The 25716-nt window shown below is 37.5% G+C and overlaps 1 protein-coding gene across 2 annotated transcripts in view; it reads left to right on the top strand.

Annotated features, from left to right (window-relative positions):
* The window catches only part of Glra3 (glycine receptor alpha 3), a 186262-nt gene that overhangs the window by 11053 nt on the left and 149493 nt on the right, over window positions 1-25716 (top strand). The window lies entirely within an intron of this gene.

Genomic DNA, 25716 nt, shown 5'->3' on the forward strand with positions numbered 1-25716 from the left:
GATATTAATCAATTGTTAATTAACATATTGAAGGTCACACTTAAATTTCTGTTTTATCTGGTACAGCTCTCAGATCAGAGTCATTTCTGAGCCTCTGTATAAGCTGAGAAATGCTGGTATCATAAAATATTGGTCTTTTTAATCTATTCATTTATATGCATATGAAGAATCAGTTGCAAAAGACCCTTTTTTTTGGCTGATAAACACTAAAAATAAAACCACGAATAACAACAAAATACATCAACAATTACAAACACTGAAGAGATATTCTATTTTAGTGTAGAAAGAGAAAATCTTCCTAGGGAATCAAGAACATTTATTTAAATGCACACAGGGCTCCTGATGGGACCTAACAAGAAGAGAGGCCATTTCAAGTGGAAAAGTGGAAGCTGCAACATTAGCATGGACAGTATTTCCATACCAAGAAGAAGAAGAAGAGGAGGAGGAGGAGGAGGAGGAGGAGGAGGAGGAGGAGGAGGAGGAAGAAGAAGAAGAAGAAGAAGAAGAAGAAGAAGAAGAAGAAGAAGAAGAAGAAGAAGAAGATACAGCCAGCTTGACAGTGACATTTCTACTTCACAGGCTCACAATTTCTTCTAAATAAATACATATTTTATACTATGTTAGGACCTTACTCTTCAGCAAAATCTGGAAAACATCAACAAGTGCTCTTTTAAAAAAAATTCTCTATTACAAAATGCTTTGTTTTCCCTTGACTGTAAGGAAAGATCATTCTCTGAAAAACTAATGCACCTGCATGTCTTTGGTACATGTACTTGTTTGGTATTACTTAAAATTGGTATATTCCGTACATAAGAAGCTTAAGTAATCTATAACTATGAGTAAATTAAACAAATACCAAAAGAAGAGAAGTTGGGGGATATGACTGAACCAATAACGTGTATCCTGAATAAAGTAGGGGATCCTGGTTCTATGTCTAGAGCCTTTGTAAAATCATGTGATGCAACATGATGGCAACCCCAGAACTAGGGAGGAAGAAATGTATGATTTCAAAGATGCTTTGGCCAGACAGTCTAGCTAAACAGATGAGATCTGCTTCCCAAGTAGACACCCTGTTTCAAAAATACACTATAGCATCTGAGGTCTGACATCCATAATTATTCTAGTATTCACAGGTAAGCATGCACAGGAACACATATTCAAACCTATACAAACCTGCATACAAATAGATTTATGACATCACACACACAAACAAGTGAACACGTGCTCGCTCATGTTGGTTTATGAAGTTCATAATGTTAATAATGTGATTATTTTCTTGATGAGAGTTAACAAGCAGAACCTTAATTTTAAGAACCTCAAAGTGTATCTTTAGAAAACTACTTACTTGATAAAAATAACTCTAAGCTACATTAATGGCACCTCTACAGTGTATTCAATCATCCTTTTATAAGAGATCTATCTTAGTCTACTGACATACCAAAGAACCTTTCCTTGATCTGTACCTCCCGCTGTCTAATACAAATATGAACTTCTTTATGTCTTTTTTTTTGTCTCCTGTTTTATGTAGTGGGAAAAATAGAAGCAACTAGGATTATATAGATTAGACTATTATACATCTCTTCTTCAAGTTGTTACATTGTAAGGATCTTAAAATACTTGAAAAGATTTGAATCCCCCTATCTCTCTTAAGCCCTTGGGATTTAGGATATCTCTTTCTTCCTATATATCTTCACCAGCGAGCATCATCAAAGACAGTGATTCCACTGCAGATCTCTGCTGGTGTCTTCGAGATTATAGTGGAGTTGGAGCTCATTTCCAGTTCAAATAGTTCTCTTTAAGTAACATTATATAAACGTCAAATTTTTCTTTCCTTAAAAAATTAAAATTTTTTAACATTTTCTGTGTGTCTGTGTTTTCATATATATCAACATGGAGCTGAGAGTATATTGGAAAAGTGTAAGGGATGTGTATAGATAGATAGATAGATAGATAGATAGATAGATAGATAGACACACATACATGTATATAACAGAACCATAAAGAAACTAAGATCCAAGCTTGAAAAGTATTGTAAAATTACATTTGGTCTGCTCTCTGAATTTGTTTGTAACCACACATCTAAACAAGAAGTGTGAAAACAATAATCTGGGTCAAACTTCATTGCTCATTTTGAGAGGCTCAGTGATCTTTCTGTGGACTAAGTGATTGTTTCAACTATGCTACCTTACCATTAAAATATAAAGTATACAACTGTATTCACTTGAAGAATACTTTCTTTTAAACTGACATGATTTGAATGTGATTATCTTCCTTTAGCAGCAATATGATACATATAATAGCTATAAAATTGCAGTGAAATTTTATCTTTGTTTCAGTTCAGATGGGATTCAATTGAAATAGATTCAAGATGGTAAATAATATTAATTTTGAAAAGGTGTATTTCTGACAATTTTTTAGACAGGATTTTTTTTATTTTTTACTTTTTTATTTATTAGAATTTATTCAATTTGTATCCCAGCTGTAGCCCCCTCCCTCATACCCTTCCAATCCCACCCTCCCTCCCTCTTTCCTCCCATGCTCCTTTCCCAGTACACTACTAGGGAAGGTCCTACTCCCCATTCATCTGACCCTAGACTATCAGGTCTCATCAGGGCTATTTGCATTGTCTTCCTCTGTGGACTGGTAAGACTGCTCCTCCCTCAGGGGGAGGTGATCAAAGAGCCAGTCACTAAGTTCATGTCCAAGACGACTCCTGTTCCCCTTGCTATAGAAACCACTTGAAGACTGAGCTGCCCATGGGCTACATTTGTGCACGGGTTTTAGGTTATCTCCATGCATGGTCGTTGGTTGAAGTATCAGTCTCAAAAACACCCCTGGGCCAAAATTTTTTGTTCTGTTGCTCTCCTTGTGGACCTCCTGTATCCTCCTGATCTTCCTATCTCCCAGTTCTTTCAAAGATTCCCTGCACTCTGCTCAAAGTTTGGCTCTGCCCAAAGTTTGGCTATGAATCTCATGTGCTTTAATACCCGGCTGGGTAGAGTCTTTCAGATGCCCTCCATGGTGTGCTCCTGTCCTGTTCTTTGTTTTTTCTATCCCATTTGCCTTTCTGAATGAGGATTGAACATCTTACCCAGAATCTTCCTTCTTCCTTTGCTTCCTTAGGTGTACAAATTTTAATATGATTATCCTATATTATATGTCTAATATCCACTTACAAGTGAGTATATAACATGTGTGTCTTTCTGCTTCTGGGATACTTCACTCAGGATGATCTTTTTCACATTTCACCCACCAGAATGGCTAAGATCAAAAACTCTAGTAACAACACATGCTGGAGAGGATGTGGAGAAAGAGGAACCCTACTCAATTGCTGGTGGGAATGTGAACATTTTTTTAATTTTTATTTTTTTAATATTAATCACAGGTTATGTACTTTGTATCCCAGCTGTAGCCCCCTCCCTCATTCCTTGCCATTCCCACTCTCCCTCCCTCATCTCTTCCCTGTCCCTTTCCAAGTCCACTGATGGGGAGGACCTCCTCCCCTTCCATCGGACCCTAGCTTATCAGGTATCTTCAGGACTGGCCACATTGTCCTCCTCTGTGGCCTAGCAAGGCTGTTCCTCCCTCAGGGGAGTCATTGAGTTCATGTCAGAAATAGTTCTTGTTCCCCTTATTACGAAAACCCACTTGGATACTGAGCTACCATGTGCTACATCTGAGCAGGAGTTCTAGGTTATATCCATTCGTGGTCATTGGTTGGAGAAACAGTCTCATAGAAGACCCCTGTGTCCTGATATATTTTGTCCTTGTGGAGCTCGTGTCCTCTCCCATTCATACTAACTCCCCCTTTTATCACATGATTCCCTGCACTCTACCGAAGATTTGGTTATGAGTCTCAACCATCTGTTTTGATAAGTTATGTAGAGTCTTCCAGAGATCCTCTGTGGCAGGCTCCTGTTTTGCTCAACCATGTTTATAGCAGCTTTATTTATAGTAACCAGAACCTGGAAACAACCCAGATGTCCCTCAACAGAGGAATGGATACAGAAATTGTGGTACTTTTACAAAATGGAATACTACTCAGTAATTAAAAAAACAAGAAAATCATGAAATTTGCAGGCAAATGGTAGGATCTAAAAAAGATCATTCTAAGTGAGATATCCCAGGAGCAGAAAGACACACATGGTATATTCTCATTTATATAGTGCTATAAGATAGAATAAATATACTATAATATGTGCACTTAAACAAGATAAACAAGAAAGAGGACCCAGGGTAAGATGATAAATCCTCACTTAGAAAGACAAATGGGATGGACATGGGAAGTAGGAGAAGACAAAAAAAAAAAAAAAAAAACAGGACAGGAATGTAAACTTGTACAACCACTTTGAAAATCAATCTGACTCTTTCTCAGAAAATTAGGAATAATGCTACCTCAAGATTCAGCTATACCGCTCCTAGGCATATATCCAAAATATGCTCAACTATACAACAAGAACATTTGCTCAAGTATGTTCAAAGCAGCTTTATTCATGATAGCCAGAATCTGAAAACAACCCATATGTCCTCAATTGGGGAATGGATACAGAAATTGTAGTACATTTACACAATGGAATACTTCTCTGCAATTAAAAATAAAATCATGAAATTTTCAGGCAAACGGAAGATAGGATCTTTTTAGGTAACCCATCATCTGAAACTCTTCATGTAGACCAGGATGCCCTAATATTTACAGAAATTCACTGGTCTCTGCTGCCGCTTGCTAGAATTAAAGGTGTATATCACCACAGCTGACTTATTAAAATTATTATTATTATTATTACTACTATTCTTATTATATACAATTTATTCACTTTGTGTCCCAGTTGTAGCCCTCTCCTTCATCTTCTCATCCTGCCTTCCCTCCCTCTTCCATACCACCCTGAAAGCACCTGCTCTCACCTGTTAAAAATATTTTTCTAATGAAAAAAGAAAGCCTAGAGTTTGGAGAAGAGAAAGAATATGATTAAAATATATTTTATGCCATTACCCTAGCGCATAAGGGAGGATCTCCTCCTCTTTCCAACTGACCCTAGCCTATCAGGTCAAGCAGCATAGCAGAAGAAGGAGGAGGGGTGGAATTGGGAGGAGAGAAGGGAGAGGGCCACAGATGGGATACATAGTGAATAAATTGTAATAAATAATAATTTTAAAATATATTTTAATAAAAAAATCAATTAAAATAAATAAATAAGAAAAACTGTGGAAGTATGGACAACAGGATGGTATGGGTTAGTTTACCAGTCCTTTCGTCCTTTCATTTTTGTTGTCTTTCATGTGGCATTGCTTCCTTGAGATGAAGGATAAACCCATGACTCCAATGATGGTGGCAGCTTTCTAGGCAGCAGAACAGAGGAGGAAGCTCAATTTTAAAAACAATCCCAAAGCTCTAAACTGTCCCATTTTTGTGTTAAGTGCCAAGTTCTAAACAGTATACTCAATACAGAAGTTTCATATTGCCAGTTTTTAAAAGTACCTTAATGTCAAGCCTAGTGATTCCGCCTTGTAAAAAACTCAGTCTTTCAGTGGAGCAAGAAGGGTTTATGGACAGATGGGGAGCATAGCCACGTTGAGGTTTAGGCATGTCACTGAGAAAAAATAAAATATAGAAAATTGGGAAGGAAATTACTTCATCAGTGGGAAGGGACAAATTGGGACTTAGAAAACTCTGGTCAATGCAATAAAATATTCTAAAATAAGGAAGCTAAACAAGAAGGAAGACCCAGAGTAAGATAATCAATTCTCACTCAGAAAAACAAATGGGATGGACATTGGAAGAAGAAGAAAACAAGAAACAGAACAGAAGCCTACCATAGAGGGTCTCTGAAAGACTCTACCTAGCAGTGTATCAAAGCAGATGCAGAATCTCATAACCAAATTTTGGGCAGAGTGCAGGGGATCACAGAAAAGAAAGGGGAGTTAGTAAGACATGGAGAGGACAGGAGCCACAAGGACCAAATATATCTGTGCACAGGGGTCTTGTCTGAGACTGATTCTCCAACCAAGGACCATGCTTGTATATAACCTAGAACCCCTGCTCGGATGAAGCTCATGACAGCTCAGTATCCAAGTGGGTTTTCCCTAGTAAGGGGAACAGGGACTGTCTCTGACATGAACTCAGTGGCTAGCTCTTTGACCTTCCAACCACCTGTGGGAGGAACAACCTGGCTAGCAACAGAGGAGGACGTTGCAGCCAGTCCTGGTGAGACCTGATAAGCTAGGGTCAGATGGAAGAGGAGAAGGACCTCCTCTATCAGTGGACTTAGAGAGAGGCAGGGAGGAGACGAGGGAGGGAGGATGGAATTGGGAAGGAATGAGGGAAGGGGCTACAGCTGGGATACAAAGTAAATAAACTGTAATTAATATAAATATATATGTAAATAAAAATTTAATTAAAAAATAAAAGAAAAAGTCATACATAAAAACTAAGAGGAAAAGCTTCACAAGTAATTGCATGCAAGAAACAGGGTAACATACGATAATAACCACACATGCGTGAGTACAAACGCACACAGAGACTTTAACAACAGTAAATGTTAGTACTCAGGCAAAAAATCGTATATAAGGAAATGTAAGAGTTGCACAGAGAAGACTTGACATGTATGCATGCACAGGGGACTGAGAAAGAGATGCTATATTGATGACTCAGTTAGTGGAAAACTTCAGAAGCAATTACAAGATCTGTAAGTAGACATGACTGAATAGGTATTGTTCAGCGCTTACAGCATATTTCAGACTTAAGCACTGAGTTTCCATGAGTAAAAAGTCTGGTGATTCATGCAGATCGCTGGCTAGTGGGCTGTATTAATCCCAGTCACATACACCGTGATCAGAGCTATGGGTACGAACATGGCATACCTTAACCCATTAGTCCAGGCAGATGAGGAAAAAAGAAAAGAGTTCAAATAGAGAGGTGTTGACAGCTTTGTTTTACTTTTACTTTTTATCATTTTATATTTTTAATAAAGGATATTTGGAAGGGGCAGGGTATGCATGGAACAGCTTAGAACATTTTCTTATTTCTGCCATATACCTTCAACTGACATACAGGAACTACTTACTACATTAGAAACTCAAGAAGGCTTGAGTTTATGGTCTAAAGAAAAGTGGTCTGTGAATAAGGAAATGCTTTGTAATATGTGGTAAGAAGAAAAGGTGGGCAAAGGGTCTGACAAAGGTGAGGAAGGGTTATAAGAGCAATAGCTAAAAAAGTAAATGGTGAAGCACAAGAGCTCAAAGTCTTTGGGGCTAAAATAAATGTTAGAAAAGATGCATCATAGCCTACGAAGATAAAAGAGGTTATGATTTTATAACTAAGACAGTTGAACGGCCAATTATTCTTTTGAAGTAGGAAGCCAGGTCATCAACTCAGATAAAGATGAGCAGTCAAGCAGACTAGTGGCTGTTCAACCCATTACAAAAGCAGGTTAGCTTGCTCTGTACTGCTGCAACATGGAACTACTGTTGAGCTCGGTAAATACTCAGGCCAGCATTGCTGCAGCAGATGGCAACTGTGAAGAGACAGGCTCAGGATAAAAGGATAAGGTATTTATTAGGCCACATGAATTTGGGAGTCATGGATAGAACTCATGCTACCCAGTTAACACCAAGTGCTTATAAATGTCCTAATGAATGTCATATTGATGTCTATTCTATGAAGCAAAACAACAAAAAAGGACAAAGGTGAAAGGTAGTCCAGGGTTGTGGCACATGTCTGTTATATCAGTATTTTGGAAGATGGTGAAAGATCATTCCAATTAAAGGTCAGCAAGACTATAGAATGAGACTAAGTCACAAATAAAAACAAAATCAAAATCAAAACAAATTTAAAAGGAGGGGTTTGAAATGTGACAAAGTTAATTAGAATCAAATTAAAAGGCTGTTGTTGTTTTTTGAGACAGGTTTTCTCTTTGTATTTCTGGCTGTCCTGGGATTCACTCTGTACACAAGGCTGCCCTTAAATTCAAAGTGGATATTAGCCATATAATATAGGATAAACATACTAAAATCTATAGTACTAAAGGAGCTAATCAACAAGAAGGACTCTAGAGAAAATGCTTAATCCTCATTCAGAAAGGCAAACAGGATAGACATCAGAACAGGCAGAAGACAGGGAACAGGGCAAGAGCCTTCCACAGAGGTCCTCTTTTTACCCAGCAGGGTTTCAAAGCAGATGTTGAGACTCATAGCCTTACTTTGGGCAAGAGTGAAGGGAATCTTATGAAAGAATGGGGAGATAGAAAGACCTGGAGGTGACAGGAGCTTCACAAGGAGAGCAGCAAAGCCAAAATGTCTGGGATCAGGGGGTCCTGCGGAGACTGATGAATCCACTGGGGACCATGCATGGAGAGGACCTAGACCCCCTGCTCAGATGTAGCCCATGAGCAGCTCAATTTCCACTTTGGTTCCTTCTTAGTTAGGGGAACAGAGACTGTCTCTGATATAGAGTCAGTGACCAGCTACTTGATTGCCTGCCTGGTGAAGTGGCCTAACTAGGCCACAAAGAAAGAGGTTCCAGACAGTCTTTATGAGACCTTATAGGCTAGAGGCAGATAGTAGAAGAGGAAGACCTCCCCTATCAGTGGACTAGGGAAGGGGCCTAGGTGGAGGAAGAGGGAGAGAGAGTAGGGTTGAGAGGAGATGACCTAGAGGGCTACAGCCAGGATACAAAGTGAATACATTGTATTAAATAATAATAATAAAGGAAAAAAAATAATAAAGATGCACCTGCTTCTGCCTTCTAAGGGCTAAAATTAAAGGCATGCACTACCAACACTTGGATCAAATTAAAAATTTGATTAATCTTTCTACTGGAAAATATGGCACCCTGTTTCAAACTTTTTACTTTCCTCACACTGCTTTATGTATTGGCAGGGAGGCGAGAAATTTTGGGCTATATTTTCACTCATAATCTTGAGCTATCATTTCTTTTTTTTATTTTTGTTTTGTTAAATCTTGAAATGGCCAATCGATTCTTGTAAAATACTGACTATGTGCAGTGGGGGGATAATATATTTTATTAAATAAAAGCAAAATCTCTTAATACTAAAGGAGGCAACTTCTATAATATAGGGCTGCCCCAATACTTTCAGGACAGCCCCAAACAATTTAAGCATACAGGTTAAAGGTTAAAAATAGAATGAGGGAGTGAAGGCAGGGTTGTAGGTGAGGAATTAACATTGTATGCTGACTTAATTATAAAGAGCCTACCACAGAGGGCCTCTGAAAGATCCTACCCAGCAGTGTATCAAAGCAGATGCTGAGACTCATAACCAAACTTTGGGTAGAGTGCAGCAAATCTTAGGGAAGAAGGGAGAGATATAAAGACCTGGAGGGGACAGGAGCTCTACAAGGAGAGCAAAAGAACCAAAATATCTGGGCCCAGGGGTCTTTTCTGAGACTGATACTCCAACCCAGGACCATTCATGGAGATAACCTAAAACCCCTACACAGATGTAGCCCATGGCAGCTCAGTGTCCAAGTGGGTACCTTAGTAAGGGGAACAGAGACTATCTCTGACATGAACTCAGTGGCAAGCTCTATGGCCACCATCTGCGAGGGGGGAGCAGCCTTGCAAGGCCACAGAGGAGGACAATGGAGCCAATCTGATGAGACCTGATAAGCTAGGGTCAGTTAGGACCTTTCCTATCAGTGGATTTGGAGAGAGGAGTGGGAGGAGATAAGGATAGGATTGGATGGGAATGAGAGAGTGGGCTACAGCTGGGATACAAAGTGAATAAACTGTAATTAATATAAAAAAATAAAAAATAAAGTAACTATTAGCCTGTAGTATAATGTGAACATCCTTGATTGTAATATTTTGATTTCACTTTTAATCTTTAAAAAGAATTTGGCCCAATTAAAAAAAAATAAAACATGAAGTCTAGTATAATTTTTACTGTTGAGAAGCTTAGTAATACCATATCTATTATATTTCTGTCTTTAGCATATCTAATCATTAATTTTTTAGTGGTATTATTTGATGATCAGTTTGCTCTGTGCCATTTCTCTTTCCTTCAAAGAATATGATAGTGAGTTAGATGTGAAACTGCCTGCACCACGGGAAGAAACATTTTCAGCCTGTCTCAAATATGCTTTAGACACAGCACCCCTTATTGCAAAGTATCATTCACTTAAACATTCATAGTCACACAAATGGGAATATCTATGGAAATCGGAGTATGGACACTCTGTTGACTCAGTCCTATTTATAAAACACGATTTTAGTATGAATCCATTTAAAATTCTCTGCACATCTCTTTTCTCCTCTAGAGATTTAAGAGACCGGTGTTTGGCCTTAAAATATCTTGCTTTTATATCTTGAATCTTACCACACTGAGAATTTATTTTTAAAACGTACTTTAAGAACATGCATTGGTGTGAATTTAGTTGAAACGGCAATCAGTGAATTCAAAATAAATTAGTATTATTTATGTGGTGTAGATTTCCTTGGTGAATTTTTACTAACTATTAAAATATAAATGAAAAGTCATTCCAGATTATCATGTTCACTCTTTTTTTAATTTTTATTTTTATTAATTAGAGTTTATTCACTTTGTAGTCCACCTAGAGCTCCTTCTTTCTTCCCCTCCCAATCCTACCCTCCTTCCCCCTTCTCCACCCTTGTCCCTCCCCAAGTTCACTGATAAGGAAGGTCCTCCTTCCTTCTGATCCTAGTCTATCAGGTATCATCAGGAGTGGCTGCATTGTCTTCCTCTATGGCCTGCTAAGGCTGTTCCCCCCTCAGGGTGAGGTGATCAAAGAGCAGGCCAATCAGTTCATGTCAGAGACAGTCCCTGTTCCCATTACTATAGAACCCACTTGGACACTGAACTGCCATGGGCTACATCTGTGCAGGGATTCTGAGTTATCTCCCTGAATGGTCCTTGGTTGGAGTATCATTCTCAGAAAAGACCCTTGGTACCAGAATTTTTTGTTCTCTTGCTCTCCTTGTGGACCTCCTGTCCTCTCCAGGTCTTACTATCACCCCCTTCATTCAAAAGAGTCCCTACACTCTGCCCAGAGTTTGGCTATGAGTCTCAGCATCTGCTCTGATACCTGCAGGGTAGAGCCTTTCAGGGGCACTCTGTGGTAGGCTTCTGTCCTGTTCCCTGTTTTCTCCCTCTTCTGATGTCCATCCTCTTTGTCTTTCTGAATGGGAATTGAGCATCTTAGCCAGAGTTCTCCTTCTTGATCAGTTTCTTTAGGTGTACAGATTTTAGTATGTTTATCCTATATTATATATCTAGTATCTACTTATGAGTATGTACCTTTGTTTGCCCAGTTTGTGAACGCCCCCCCCCCCAAAAAAAAAACAGGAATAAATAGACTCCACTGTAAATACATGAGGTTTTTTAATTACAATTTATTACAAGCTGCAGCTTGGGCTCACACCCCCCACTGCCTAAGCGGTGAAAGCCAAGAGCCTACTGCTCAGGTTAGTTGAGTGATTTAAAGATTCTGGTCCCAGCATGCCCAAAGCAGGGGCAATTCCTGCCTGGCAAGCATCTATTGGTCGAAAGGCAAAAGGGATGTTGTATTTTGAATTGATTGGCTATAGGAAGTTCCCCAAACCATTAATGATCTGGTTTCCTTCCCTAGGGGATAGGCCAGTTTCCTAACAACTTTATCTCTAGTGAGCAGGAAAAGAATTCAGGGCATTACAGGAAATGTCTCCACTTAGATAGCTTTCATTCAGGCTTTAAATTTAAAAATAATAGCCACTGATTGTTTTATAATCTTTTGGTCTTTCACCATGTGTGTCTTTCTGTTTCTGGAATACCTCACTTAGGATGATCTTTTCCAGTTTCCACCATTTGCCTGCAAAATGTCATGATTTCCTTGTTTTTATTGCTGAGTAATATTCCATTGTGTAGATGTACCACAATTTCTGTATCCATTCCTCAACTAAGGAGCATCTGAGTTGTTTCCAGGTTCTGGCTATTACAAATAAAGCTGCTACAAACCTCGTTGAGCAAATGTCCTCGCTGTATACATGAGCATCTTTTGGATATATGACTAAAAGTGGTATAGCTGGATCTTAAGGAAGCGCTATTCCTAATTGTCTGAGAAAGCCCCAGATTGATTTCCAGAGTGGTTGTACAAGTTTACATTCCCGCCAGCAGTGGAAGAGGGTTCTCCTTTCTCCACATGTTGTTGTAACTTGAGTTTCTTATCTTGGCCATTCTGATGGTTATAAGGTAAAATCTCAGGGTCGTTTTTTTGCATTTCCCTGATGAGGATGTTAAGCATTACAAGTGTTTTTCTGCCATTCAATAATCCTCTATTGAGAATTCTGTTTAGCTCTGTACCCCATTTTTTAATTGGATTACTTGATTCATTGCTGTTTAACTTCTTGAGTTCTTTATATATTCTGGATATTAGCACTTTGTCAGATATAGCGTTGGTGAAGATCCTTTCCCAATTTGTAGGCTGCCATTTTTTTCTGAAAACAGTGTCCTTTTATGAGATAGATGATTTGGGGGCCATTCTATTTATTGTAGAATGGAGAGTCTCCCAAGCATTTTGAATATTTTGTTTGCAAATTTTCTTCTACAAGTTTTAAATTCTGCTCTGTTTCTAATCCTTTCCTTTGAAATTCTTCCAAAGAACAATTTGCATATGGATTCAAACATCAAAAAAATAAAAAGGCAACTTCATAGCATCCAATATATATTTTATTCCTAAAGAATAGTATTTTCAGATGCTTGTTTTCACTCTGACGATGGTTTTCACACATTTAAATAGTAACTTGATTATTATCGGCTCACATGTGATTCACCTTTAATTTTATAATCTTTGTCTGCCTTTAAGTTATTCAATTTTATTAAATGCTGAATTGTGCTGGGCAATTTTCATGTCAATTTGACTCAGAATACGGTTCTTTTAGAACCTCGTTTGTGAAACGCCCCCACCAGATTAGCCAGTGGGTAAGTCTGTGGTACATTTTATTGATTGATAATTGGAGTTTGTGGCTTTACCCCACAGGAGTGGTGCTACCCCTGTATAGATAACCCCAGAGGGCAGAAGAAAACAGAGTAAGCCACCACTAGGGGCCAGCCACTACGAAACCCTCTTCCATGGCCTCTGCATCAGTCCTGCCTCCAAGTTTTTGCCTTGAGTTTATGCCCTGACTTCCAGGGAGTGGCTAGTGGACTAATTACAAGGCATAAAATGAAATAAGCCTCCTCCTCCCATGCTTGATTTTGGTCATGGTGTTTTGTAACAGCAATAAAATCCCCAATTAAGACAGTGCACTTTTAGCATTTACTGCACTTCGTTATGCTTAGGCCTGTTATTTTTGTCTTTGAAATAATATTGTTTTCTTTGAAATATATACATCAGTACAGTCATTAGCAAATGGTTTCCTAAATTCCTCTAACACTTTCTGAGTTGACACTGTCTGTGAAAAATTGCAATTAATTTTTTTCAAGGTAGATAAGGTCCTTCTTTGAATCTGCTTCATGGCTTATTTTCTCAGTTTGCTCTAATGCAATCCCAAGGCTTTTCCAAAGACAGCATTTGTTCAGATAACTGCTAAATGACTTGTGTTATGGCCCTTTAATTGGTTTTCCACTCGATATGAAGATGGTTCAAATTTATTGTTATTAAATATATAAAATTAAAATGATTTTAATTTGTAAGAATAAATTATTATCGTATAGCATTCACAAATAATAGTTAAAAAAAGAGTAAAGCCATTCTTTTTTATTTTATTATTATTTTTTTATCATTTACATTTTATTAACTCTGTATCCCAGCCGTGTCCCGATCCCTCATTCCCTCCCAGTCCCTCCCTCCCTCCCTCATCTCCACCATGCCCCTTTCCAAGTCCACTGATAGGGGGGACCTCCTCCCCATTCATCTGATCCTGTTTTATCAGGTATCTTCCGGACTGGCTGCAAAGCCCTCCTCTGTGGCCTAACAGGACTGCTCCTCCCTTCGGGGGTGGGGAGACCAAAGAGCCAGTCATTGAGTTCCTGTTAGAAATAGTCCCTGTTCCCCTCACTTTGGAAAACCAATTGGTTACTGAGCTACCACAGGCTACATCTGAGTGGAGGTTCTAGGTTATATCCATACATGGTCCTTGGTTGAATGTCAGTCTCAGAAAAGACCCTGTGCCCAGATATATTTGGTCCTTGTGGAGCTCCTATCCTTTCCCCATCAGACTAACTCCCCTTCTTTCTTATGATTCCCTGTACTCTGCCAAAGGTTTGGTCATGAGTCTTTGCTTTGAAAACACTGCGCTCAGTAGACTCCTGTCATATGTTCAATGCACATCCCATCTGTCTTTCTAAACGAGGATTGATCATCTTACCCCATGTCTGCTCAATTGATTATCTTTTTTAGGTGTATAGATTTCATTATGTTTATCATATCTTATAGGTCTATATAAGTGAGTATATCCCATGTTTGGAGTAAAGCCATTCTTGTTTCAGTCTTTCATATGTTTTTTTAAGATTTTATTTTTGCTTATATCAATAAAACATGGAGTTTTATTCATACATTTTTCTATTTATTTTTCTTTTATTTAAAATAATTTCCATACAATATATTTTGATTTAAGTTCCTTTTCCCCAACTCCTCTTAGATCTTCTCCACTTCCCTTCCCATCTAATTTACATTATTTCTGTCTCTCATTAAATAACAAACAGGAATCCAAGGAATAATAATTTAAAAATTAAGATAAAACAAAAAAACCCACAAATGTGAATATGACAAAATATTCACATTAACAAACATTAAAAAAAACAGAGTAAAAGCATGAAAAATACATACAGAAACAGAAACACATGTTAGTACAGACATGAATCCCATAAAAACACAAAGCTGGAAATAATGACATATATGCAAAGGACCTGTAAGATTAAAAAAACAAACAAACAAACAAACAAACAAACTATAACAACAAAACATTATGAGACAAAGAACCTCTAAAGATGCCTTTAAGTTTATTTTATGTTTGCCCTCTACTGCTAGACATGGGTTCCTCCTTTAAGAGCAGTTTATATCCCTAGTGACATTCTGTCGGAGAGAAATAATTTTTCATTTGCAAGACCTTTCAGGAGAATCTCTTTATTCTTAATGTTTGACAAGTTTACTAAGTAAGTCAGCATCATTCTCCATTACTCAGCCTACTGGAACTTAAATGAACTCCTTTCACTTTGAAAAGATATATATTTTATCCTTTTCTTTATATTATCCACATGATAGGATGTATAGACACAGATTATTTTCTTCTTCTTGTCTTCAGAAGCTTGAAGGATTTTGTTCTTTGTGTCTCTTTTCTGCTATTTTCTTAGATAAACTTTTGCCTCCAGTTACTCAGTACTAACTTTTCTTCATTAACTTATTAGTCCATTTTACATCCAACCTCCACCCCAGTTCCTCCTCTCCTCTTAGTCCCATCTTCCTACCCACTTCCTCCATACCCTTTCTTCACCCCACCCCCAGTATCAACCTACCCTGGCACATCAAGTCACACCAGGACTAATGACCTCCTTTTTCACTGAGGCAACACAAATCAGCACGGCTCCGACACAAACGATTATTCATGCTTATTCTTGATATATTTCAAATATTTTCTTACATTCAGAGCTTTAAATTACTTGACATTTATTTATATCTATGGTATGAAAGCAGTGATCAAGTTATCTTTTCCTATAGATGGTAGCGTTTCCGCAGCACCATTAAATTCAAGTAGCTCTTACCTATATATAGAATATCCATCACTCCACCCCTCAGTCAGCTCACAATTTAGTTCCTCATAAAAGTTTCCTTGAACATCCTATCAAATATAAAATCTTGTTCATTTTGTATCTTATCATACTGATTGCTTTCCTTAGAGACTTAGAAAAATGCTCCAGTTTTTCTGCTCGCTTACATGTCTGCTTCCTCCATCATAATGTGCAGTTCTAGGCCACTGAGACTTTCCTGATACTCCATTGCATGCAGAGTCTACAGTAAATGCCTTGTTACCACTTAGTTGCAATAATATGAGGCTAGGCGTGTTTTGAAAATACACAGAAACAAATTGTACATGAAAAAATAAATACATGCTATTTCCATGATGTGGAAACACAAATGCTTTTATCTTTGCAATCTGTGATGCATTTTTGTGTTTGTGTGTGTATGTACACACATGCACACACATGTGAATATGTGCATGTACATATGAAGAGCAGACAAAACATGTAAGATATATCGCTCTGAAACTCTCTATGTTCTCCCTGTGGTTCTGTTTCTCTCTGTGTGTTGTTCTCTCTCTTTCTCTTTCTCTCTCTCTCTGTGTGTGTACTACATAATTATGTATATAGCCACATCTGTGACTGTGAGTGTGTTCACACCACAACACTTATACAGCACATGTAGATCTCAGGGGACACCTGTGAGTGTTGGTTCTTGGTTTTCACTTTGTTTGTCACAGTTTCTTTGTTCTTTACCCACAAGCTTCTAGGATGCTCTTGTATGCATCCCATATCACCCATAATGCCACTAGGATTGCACACACTAGTTCTACTGCATCTAGCTTTCACGTGGGTTATGAAGATTCAAATTCATATATTTACATTTGCATTTGCAGGGGTAAAACTATTATACACAGAACCATCTCCTGATGTCTCTGCAGATTTTGGAGACAAAGTCTCTGATTAAACAAGAGGCTCAGAGATTCTGCAGGGCCAGCAGGTCAGCGGGCCTATGGGATCCAGCTATTTCTCTCTCCTCAACACTGAACTTATAGGCTTAGATGTATGGTAGGATTCAAACTCATGTCCTGGGGCTTGAGCAGTAAATACAGACTGAGTCATTTTCCAAGTCCTTACCCCCTACGCATTTATACTTTATAATAATGTATTTTTCTCACTTTGGTTCAGTTTGTTTCAAAGATTTGCTTTAAGTTTTTTGGAGGATTTTAAATATATTTTGTCTGAAAGGCCTATACATGAAACATTGAGTTCAATGATATGTGTATGCAGAGCCATACATTTAAGTTTGCAGTTATGTTTGGGTTATGTTTTTCATTCTGAAGACTGAAAATAAGTTTTTGCATTTTACAAATATGCTGTACCACTGAATAATTTCTCCAGTCTTTGTTTATAAATTTAAACCTAATTATTGTGAGATCAATTAAAAACATTAAACTTCCTAGACAATGAAAAATATGACTTAGGAAATATGACTTATTTACAGGAAATAGAAACAAGAACAACATACTTGAGCTGAAGTCGCTGCTGTACTTCTTACCTAATCTTAACAAAGAACTTATTTTTTTTTTCTGTAAGAGTAAAGACAACATAAGATTCAAAGTTCCTGTCCTATCCATCAAAATGTTCAATGATATTTTAAATCAAATATTGGATTCTTTCATTGGTCTCTGAAAAAAAATATTACATTGTTTATAAAAATATAAGATAACTATTTCCTTTAAACATTTTTTCCTAAGTCATATTTTTCCTTATCTAGGAAGTTTAATGTTTTTAATTGATCTTACAAAATTATATAATATTATATATTATGCATAATAAATAAAAAAATATAAAATAATTCTGTTTTCAGAAACATTTTTGCAAGAAGCATACCTTTCTTTATTTCAGCAATTCTCTTAAATACAATTTGTTTGAACAAAAGCAATATGTAACACCAGATCATATGACATAGTAAATATTTTTTATCTACAGCTATCTCTTGTGCATACACAGAAACACCTCAGCAAATGTTCATTACCCTTAGTATAATTGACATAAAACAACAGTGCATTTTATCAGCCTTATAGTTTTTGTGAGCCAAGATTGCTAAACTGTTTAATCAGATATGTCAGCTTAAATCTCTTGAGGTTACATCAAAACATCAGCCATGGCTGCAGTCATATGTTATCTTCGCCCTGGATAAGAATCTGGCTGGGGAGTGCCTAAAGTTTATTAGAAGCCATCCTTATCTTCTGTCAAGCTTATTGAGTACCTTTAGAGCACAGTTCCCTGCTTTCCCAGCGACAGTAGAACTAGAACTCTGAAGGGTGGAAGTATCGATCCACTGTAGTTCTTAACAAAAATATTGTGCACCATCCTCATGACACTAGTCCAGCCAACATTAAGATAGAGAGGAAATTAGGCTAGCCAGTAAAAAAGAAAAAAAAAATACAAGTCAGAAGTTGCGTATTTTTAAGATTAATGTAATTACTTTTGGAAAGGTCTGTGCTTCAGATAAGGTAGATATGCTTTAAGTTCTTTTTTAATTATTTCTTCTCTCATATACCTGATTGTCAGCTCAGTCTCAGTGAGGCCCTATGAACACAGATTAGTTGATTCTGTGGGTTTTCTAGTGGTGTGCTTAATCCCTGTGGCTCCTACAATCCTTCCTCCTCCTTCTTCTGCAGGACTCCATGAGTTCTACCTAATGTTTGGCTGTTGGTCTCTGTACTGTTCCCATCATTGCTGAGTGAAACTTCTCTGATGACGATTAGGCGAGGCTCCTGTATAACAGGAGTATAGCAGAGTATCATTAGGAATAATGTCATTGACTTTTTTGTGGTCAATAGCGTTTGGTTCTATCCTAGGTCTCTGGGCTGTTCAAAATCTGGTTCCTAGCCCTTTCCTCAGTGTCAGAGGGACTCCCTTTCATGGCATGGGTCTCTAGCTGAGGCAGTCATTGGTTGGGCACTTCCACAATTTCTGCTCCACCTTTACCTCAGCACATCTTACAGGCAGGACAAATTGCTGACAGGCTTTCTGGCTGGTTGGTGTCCCAATTATTCTACTAAAAACCTTGTGTGGTTATAGAAGATGGCCTGTTCAGGCTCTGTTTTCCCCCAATACTAGGAGGTTTAACTAGGGTCACCCTCATAGATTCCTGAGAGCTTCCATTACACAAAGTTTCTACCTTACCCTGTAAATGCCCTCCAATTACAGTTGTCTCTCCCAGTTCTAGGAAATGCTTTAATTTCTGCAGAAGCTCTTTGTTAATTTCTTAGATTCTCCTCTACTTTTTCCCCTCTGCTATTAAAATGACAAACACTACCCCTCTCAACTTTAAATTGTCTCCATGGGGGGCTACAAAGACCAAGGTTTATGACTGACTGTCTAAGGCACTGGTTAATGTGGTATCCATCCTATTCTCCAACCTCTCTTGGCACTGTGCTAACACCCTTGTCTCTATTCCAACTTCACTAACCTTCTTGACCTTCTGGTATTTCTTATGTATCTTTACATCTAGGTACCATGGTATTTTTTTCTGTCATCTGTCCTTTTTAGCATCTTTTCTGTATGAAATTTTAAACTGCACCCATCCCCTTTCATATTTCCTGAGCGCTATATGATAGATTCACTTTGAATTATTTAAAATATACTACAGTGGCAAAACCCATTTAAATTCATCTATTGAGAAAAATTCAATCTACACTCTAAAGTGTTCATAAGCACAGATTCAGTCATTGAGTTATAGCAGATTCAATGTCATGAATGAGAATTTGGAGTAGACAAGAATGTTGTTAATGCCCATATAGACAGGCCTCTTTTGAATGAAACTTGAATCCCTCTTGCAGAAGTAGTTTCAAATGAGAATCGCGTTCATAGCCAGGGATGAGTCAATCGGATTACTTTTCTGTTTTTGTTACTCATTCCTTTCTGAAGTTTCTCTGTATTTTCTCTACTCAGGTTTCATGATCCACGATAGCCACCCAGGACATCTTACATGAATTAGCTTCAGTTGATTAATCTTGAGTTCATTCAAAGAGTCATGGTACTAAATGCAAAAGGAAAACTTCTTTGTCAATATTTCTTGTCATTTTAATAAACATATTTACACATTTTGTCATTTGTTTTATTCAAATTATAGGTAAAAAAAAATGTATCACTTTTAATCTGTTTTCATACTGGTAAAAGAATGTCTGGCTAGCCCAAGGCTAAACAACTAGTTAGTGACAGGAGAGGAACACAAAGTAAGGCTTCTGGCTGTGCATCTGGAGCCTTTAATCACTCTACCATGAGGCCTTCTGCTTAATTATCCTGTGCACTCAATACATAATAAGAACTGTTAAGCCGATTCTCAGCAATTTCTATGTTCTCTGAAACATTTAATTAGTTTTCTTTAAAATAAATAAGTCATTAAGAAACTACAAATTAGTGAGTTAATTAGCTGTGTTATGGCCTTTTGGTTCTTTCAGCTGAAATAAGCCCATACCCAAGCTACAAAGTATACTATTCATTACCCATGAGATAATCAGCTTTCGTGAAGCTACAGGAGTCATCAAGAATTTTAAGCATAGAGCTATTGAAGTGTTTAGCAAAAATAAGTGATTGTATAATAAAGAAATATTTTGTAGAAATGCCTATGTTTCAGTTATACCACTGGTAAAATGCTTTTCTAGCATGCTTGAGTGCCCCAGTCTTATCTTTAGCATAATAAATTATAACCTAAGAGATAAAGTTAAGGTTACCTTTCTCCTGCCTCTCTTAGGGCACGTTGCATATACATCAAGATAGTCCTCATCAATCTTAGTATTTAATGATTCTAGAGCTAAATATATTTAACTTTAGAGCATCTTCAGCAATTAATCCTTTAGTTACTGCTTCTTTCTGGGTTTCATAGTCATCCTCCTTATTTTCCTATTTTATTGCTATTCAACTTCTTTGAAATAATTTCACTCCATACTCTAGTTTTCATTTTATCTGTCCATACTGCTTTTTATGCATTTTCTTTTGATCTGTCTTACAAATGAGTTGTTTTCTTATTAGTTGTACCAAAGCTGTTGTTAAGGCAATTGAGTTGTTAAACTTAATTTACTTTAAAATTATATCGTTTTAATTTGGTTGGTAAATAAAAGTAGAAGACCTCCTTGCTGACATTCTACACCTTCCTTTTAATTCCTTAAACATACAAAAGAAAATAATTTACAGTCAATGTAATGATGTTATTATATGAATCTTGGTTATATCTTGATTTTTAGTACTAGTCATTTCTCTTCATCATATATGCCTAATCTATCTGTCTGTCTGTCTGTGTATTTACCATCTCTCTAATATATATAATATAACATATGTTACATAATATGTTAGGTATAATTGGAAATCTAGGGTGTTGGCTATTTTTTTCTCCCTACATGGTTATTACATGCTTTTACTTTCAATGGTAGATTGAGAGCATCTAGAATCACTACATTCCAATCAAATCTTAGATGAATTTAAGGAAATCTTCAATGTGTTTAAAATTTCTGTTTATTTTTCCAACAGTCATAATTCTCTGAGATCTTTAGTTCTTTTTAATTTCTATCTTTGATGAGCCTGAGGTGTAATTGTCACATTAAACTCATAAAACATTAAAAACTTGTGCTATAATGTTACTTTCTCAGCTGATGCTTCTAAAATTTATTGCTTTAAAAGACAACAACAACAACAAAAAACCCAAATGTCATGTTCACTTCTGTGAGTTTCTTTACTCTGCAGGTATTAGCCATGACATTTTTCACTGTGCATTTTTTTTTCAGTTCTTCAAAACAGGTTCTGTTTCATTCTGCTTTTGTTTTTATTTTTTTCAAAAAGAGAAATAAGAGCATGGTTTCAACATTGATAGAAACGATGATATAAAGAGGTGTAGCAGGTAGAAGGGACAGGACCACATAGTGTTTTCATTAGCTAAGAACAAAAGGCATGCATTTTTGCTCTTTTAGAGTACTTTGGGGGGAAAAAACATTATTTTTTTTAAATATTGATTGATGATTTTAGTGTGTGAATGTGCTGGGGAACATGACAAACTCTTCTATAGATGCGATTGTCTTCATCCATAGTGCGCATTAATGATACCCACCAAGGCTACTGTGATACCTTTTGCAGAAATTGTGTGCCTGAAAAACCTGGAGGCAGTTGTCATTTCTGTTGTCAATGGAGAATTCACCATATTCATAAGAACCAGGTAGAAGTTAGATATTTTTTTAAAAATGCTCACATTTTATTGACACATTGCCCACTAGCAAGATTCAAGATCTCTATAGTTCATCTATTTTAACTTACTTATGATCCTGCAGAGGTATTTCAAATAGTCTTGTTTATACTTTTTAACTTTGATCTTTTTAATATAAAAAAATCAAAATAATATTTACTGATAATGTCTTAACTACAATAATTCCTTTTTAAGATAATATTTTTGGTTTGAAATCATCAAAATGTCTCTTAGTTTGAGGTGGACTAGATTTTCCTTAGTTCTTCCTTTCCATGCTGTGTTTTTATTTTTCAAACTGGGTGTGTTATACTCTCATTCAGATAATGCCAAGCAGTAACGACTGGAATTTATATTCCCAAAGAATGACAACTGTACAAGAAGGGCTAATGGAGATGTAGAAGACACAGTAAACACTTTCTGTTTCACACTCCTCATTTCTGCTTAGAATTTGAACACTCATTTTTGCCCCACAGGTTGCTCACCTTGTGCAAATCTGTTAGTAAAAATATATGCATTGAGAATTGCAGCCACATATACAAAGATTTCTCTTACATCTACATTACTTTCCTCCACTGTACATTTCAGATTTTTATTTAAACTATGAACATTGAAGGACCATGAATGGAGAGGATCTAGAACTTCTGTTCAAAGGAAGCCCATAGGCTGCTCAGTATCCAAGTGGGTACCTTAGTAAGGGGTTCAGGGTCTGACTCTGACATGAACTCAGTGCCTGGCTCTTTGATCACATCCCTCTAGGGGTGCAGCCTTGCCAAGCCACAGAGGAAGATAATATAGTCAGTCTGGATGGGACCTGATAAGCTAGGGTCAGATGGAAGGGGAGAAGGTCCACACCTATCAGGTGACTAAAGAAAGGGCATAGGGAAAGAAGAAGGAGGGTGTGTGGGACTGGAAGGAGACAAGAGGGAGATGCAGGAGGATACAAAGTGAATAAATTGAAGTTAATTAATTAATTAATTTTTTAAATTTTATTTATTTTATTTTATTAATTACACTTTATTTACTTTGTATCCCCCCATAAGCCCTTCCCTCCTCCCCTCACAGTCCCAACCTCCCTCCTCCTTCTTCACGCATGCCCCTCCCCAAGTCCAATGATAAGGGAGGTCCTCCTCTCCTTCCTTCTGATCTTAGTCTATCAGATCACATCAGGAGTGGCTGCATTGTCATCTTCTGTGGCCTGGTAAGGCTGCTCCCACCTCAGGGGGAGGTGATCAAATGAGCAGACCAATCAGTTTATGTCAGAAGCATTCCCTCTTTCCATCACTATGGAACCCACTTGGACACTAAACTGCCATGGGCTACATCTGTACAAGGGTTCTAGATTATCTCCATGCATGGTACTTGGTTGGAGTATGAGTCTCTGGGAAGACCCCTGTGTTCAAAATTTCTGGATATGTTGCTCTCCTTGTGGAGTTCCTGTCCTCTCCAAATCTTGCTATTTCCCACTTCTTACATAAGTTTCCATGTACTCTGCCCAACTGCTGGCCATAAGTCTCAGCATCTGCTTTGAAAATCTACAGGGCAGAGCCTTTCAGAGGCCCTCTGTGGCAGTTTTCTAGGTTGTTTCCTGTTTTCTTCTTCTTTTGATGTCCATCCTCTTTGCCTTTCAGGATGGGGATTGAGCGTTTAGTCAGGGTCCTCTCTCTTGATTAGTTTCTTTAGATGTACAGATTTTAGCAGGTTTATCTTATATTATATGTCGATATGAGTGAGTATATACCGTGTGTGTCTTTCTGCTTCTGGGACAGCTCACTCAGGATGATCCTTTCCAGGTCCCACCATTTACCTGCAAATTTCATGATTTCTTTATTTTTCATTGGAGAATAATATTCCATTGTGTAGATGTACCACAATTTCTGCATCCATTCTTCAGTTGAGGGACATCTGGGTTGGTTCCAGCTTATAGCTATTACAAATAAAGCTGCTACAAACATGGTTGAGCAAATATCCTTATTGTATACTTGAGCCTCTTTTGGATATATGCCTAGGAGTGGTATGGCTGGATCTTGAGGGAGCACTATTCCTAGTTTTCTGAGAAAGTGCCAGATTGATTTCCAGAGTGGTTGTACAAGTTTACATTCCCACCAGCAGTGGAGAAGGGTTCCCCTTTCTCCACAACCTCTCTAGCTTGTGTTGTCACATGAGTTTTTCATCTTGGCTATTCTGATGAGTGTAAGGTGAAATCTCCAGGTCATTTTGATTTGCATTTCCCTAATGGCTAATGAGGTTGAGCATTTCTTTAAGTGTTTCTCTGCTATTCGCTATTCTTCTACAGAGAGTTCTTTGTTTAGCTCTGTTCCCCATTTTTTAAGTGGATTACTTGATTTGTTGCTTTTCAGCTTCTTTAGTTCTTTGTATATACTGGATATTAGCCCTCTGTCAGATAAAGGGTTGGTGAACATTCTTTCCAAATCTGTAGGCAGTTGTGTTGTTTTGATGAAGGTGTTCTTTGCATTACAGAAGCTTTTCAGTTTCATGAGGTCCCATTTATTGATTGTTGCTCTTAGACGGTGTGCTGTTGGTGTTCTGTTCAGGAAGTTGTCTCCTGTACCAATGAGTTCTAGGGACTTCCCCACTTTTTCTTCTAACCAATTTGATGTGTCTGGTTTTATGTTGAAGTCTTTGATCCACTTGGACTTTAGTTTTGTGCAGGGTGATTAATAAGGAATTATTTGCATTTTTCTACATGTAGACATCGAGTTAGACCAGCACCATTTGTTGAACATGCTATCGTTTTTTCCATTGTATGGTTTTGGCATCTTTGTCAAAGATCAGGTGTCCATAAGTTTGTGGGTTTATTTCTGGGTCTGCTATTCAGTTCCACTGATGCACCATTCTTTTTCTATGCCAGTACCATGCAGTTTTTATTACTGTTGCTCTATAGTATAGCTTAAGATCAGGGATGGAGATACCTCCAGAAGATCTTTTATTGTAGAGGATTGTTTTAGCAATTCTGGGTTTCTTGTTATTCCGTATGAAGTTGAGAATTTTCCTTTCCAGGTCTGTAAAGAATTGTGTTGGTAATTTGATGGGCATTGCATTGAATCTGTAGATTGCTTTTGGTAAGATGGCCATTTTTACTGTGTTAATCCTACCAAGCCATGAGCATGGGAGATCTTTCCATCTTCTGATATCTTCTTCTAATTCTTTCTTCAGAGACTTGAAATTTTTTTCATACAAGTCTTTGACTTGCTTGGTTAGGGTTACACCAAGGTACTTTATGTCATTTGTGGCTATAGTGAAGGGTGTTGTTTCCCTAATTTCTTTCTCAGCACTTTTGTCTTTTGTATACAGGAGGGCTACTGATTTTTTTTTGAGTTAACTTTGTATCCAGCCACTTGGCTGAAGGTGTTTATCAACTGTAGGAGTTCCCTGGTAGAGTTTTTGGGGTAATTCACATATACTATCATATCAACTGCAAATAGTGATAATTTGACTTCTGCCTTTCCAATTTGTATCCCCTTGATCTCTTTCAATTGTCTTATTGCTTCCCGAACTATATTGAAGAGGTATGGAGAAAGTGGGCAGCCTTGTCTTGTCCCTGATTTCAGTGGGATTACTTTAAGTTTCTCTCCATTTAGTTTGATGTTGGCTATAGGCTTGCTGTATATTGCCTTTACTATGTTTAGATATGTGCCTTATATCCCTGATCTCTCCAGTACTTTAAACATGAATGGATGTTGGATTTTGTCAAATGCTTTTTCAGCATCTACGGAGATTATCATGTGGATTTTTTCTTTCAGTTTGTTAATATGGTGGATCACATTG

The sequence above is a fragment of the Meriones unguiculatus genome, chromosome 4 (genome assembly GCF_030254825.1).
Source record: "Meriones unguiculatus strain TT.TT164.6M chromosome 4, Bangor_MerUng_6.1, whole genome shotgun sequence".
Taxonomy (NCBI): Eukaryota; Metazoa; Chordata; class Mammalia; order Rodentia; family Muridae; genus Meriones; species Meriones unguiculatus.